Raw genomic sequence first — 2358 nt, 5'->3', positions numbered from 1 at the left:
CAGCGGTCTTAGTTTAACTCAGAGGGTGCTTTACAGCAGCTGTCCTATATGGGGATTTTGTGATATAATGAATTGTATTATATAGTGCGTGTCACTTTGGAATGGTCTGACCTAAATGTATCTGTTGATTGCATTTACTCATTATATTTGTATTTCCTTTCAGAATGTATGTGACTTAAGTTGTTTTAAGATGCTATAATGTATACTCAACCCCCGGGGCTTTTTGTTTAACACTGAATAAAAAGATGCTGAAAAGAAATTTAACTCAGAGGGTGTACATATGGTTCACACGATTCTGAATGAGTACACAAATATCGCCACTGATGATACATAAGGATTCTGTGTTTGTCAGAATCAGAATAAGGATTTTTCCCTCTATGGGTACTCGTGTGCTTTCTCACATCAGATATCGACAAGCCTTTGCTACAAGGCTGTACAATAAAAGGTTTTGTGCATGCGTGAGTGCATTTGTGTGTGTGTGAGGGAATGTGAATTAATTGGGTTTGAGTGCAAGGCAAGCTGAATTGATGTTTAATTCCGCCCAAGCATCTTTCTCGTGGTTGGAATCACAGCCTGATAAGACTCCTGCACTCATAGTTTAGTTGTATATTGATCTCAGTGTGCAGTGGTACAACAGTGTGTGTGTTGTATGCATACAGTGTGTGTGTGTGTGTGTGTGTGTGTGTGTGTGTGTGTGTGTGTGTGTGTGTGTGTGTGTGTGTGTGTGTGTGTGTGTGTGTGTGTGTGTGTGTGTGTGTGTGTGTGTGTGTGTGTGTGTGTGACTGTGTGTGTGCGTGCGTGTGTGCGAAACAGTAGAGACATATCTGTGATCTGGGACTATGGGTCAACTGCTGCTGCTGTCTCTAAAGTCTAAACCAACCAATCGAGGGGACACAGTACCGCTTACAGCAGATGAACAGAACAAAAAACATATTTACACCTGAGATTAAGATTTTTCAAGGAATTTGGAGATCCACACTAACCAGAGGCCCGATGTGAGAAAATAACTCAAAAGAAATAACCTGAACAAAAACTGGGTTCCCAGAGACAATGTGGATTAGGTTATGAACAGGGGCGATCAACAGAAGGAAAGAGGGAGGGTGTGGTGGCTAAAAAGAGAATACGGTATAGACAAGTGACGTGATATATAGTGTTTGCTGAGCTCTGTGAGACCATATCATGCTTAACTGACAGAATAAGCACAGACACATTACGAGAGACAGACAGTAACATGCCACTACCCGTGCACTGTCTGCCACTGTCTACATGCACACTTGTGGAAGAAGTGTGGGGATGCTTTTATCACTTTCCCCCAACCTCTCTTATCTCACCACTTTTCAGTCTGGTGTGTGTGTGTGTGTGTGTGTGTGTGTGTGTGTGTGTGTGTGTGTGTGTGTGTGTGTGTGTGTGTGTGTGTGTGGTGTGTGTGTGTGTGTGTGTGTGTGTGTGTGTGTGTGTGTGTGTGTGTGTGTGTGTGTGTGGTGTGTGTGTGTGTGTGTGTGTGTGTGTGTGTGTGTGTGTGTGTGTGTGTGTGTGTACTGTGTAGCCTACTTACTGTACTGTATACAAATTCATGTATTCATTATTAATAGACTGCTAATGGACTGTATAAATTCGTCCTATATTCACTGTTTATATACATGCAGTATATTAACCCAGATACCGTTGAAGGCCAGTTTATGCTTTATACATTCACTGTTGATCGTCTGTGTATATCCATTCATATACTTGCCGAAGTATTCATTCATATACACAGACAGACTATAGCCTACATTTATATGATATTTATGTATATACGCCACATGCAGGCCACACTATGTTAACTCATTCTTTCAGAAACCCAGATGCCAAATCCATTTCAAACTAATAGCTTTTTTTTTGCTTTATTCTTTTTTTTATCTTGGTTTGGTTCTTGATTTACTTCCATCCACTAACTCTACTGCTGTTGCTGCTATATCATATGACTCCTGAATTCTCCCCAGATCTTCAGATCTTCTGGACCTGTTGTTAGAGCATGGGTTCCCAAAGTTGGGGTCGGGACCCCACATGGGGTCATTGACCCAGCAAGGGCAGAATCCATTTGTTCCGGCCTGCGGGCCGGCGCGATAGGTCGGCCGGTCGGTGGGTAGGTCGGCCGGTCGTTTGATATGTCGGCCGGTCGTTTGATAGGTCGGCCAGTCCGTGGATAGGTCGGCCGGCCGGTCGTTTAATTTTTTTTTTTTTTTTATTGTTTGTTTTTGGCGGGGGGAACCCCCAAATGGTAACTCTGTCATTTCTCTACCGTTTTGGACGGGGGTGGGCTCGTTGGAGGACATGGTGCCCTCTACATGGTGTCCTCTACATGGTGTCCTCCATGGT

This window comes from Protomyctophum parallelum (genome assembly GCF_964188405.1).
Source record: "Protomyctophum parallelum genome assembly, chromosome: 6".
Taxonomy (NCBI): Eukaryota; Metazoa; Chordata; class Actinopteri; order Myctophiformes; family Myctophidae; genus Protomyctophum; species Protomyctophum parallelum.
Note: the sequence above shows the minus strand (reverse complement) of the source record.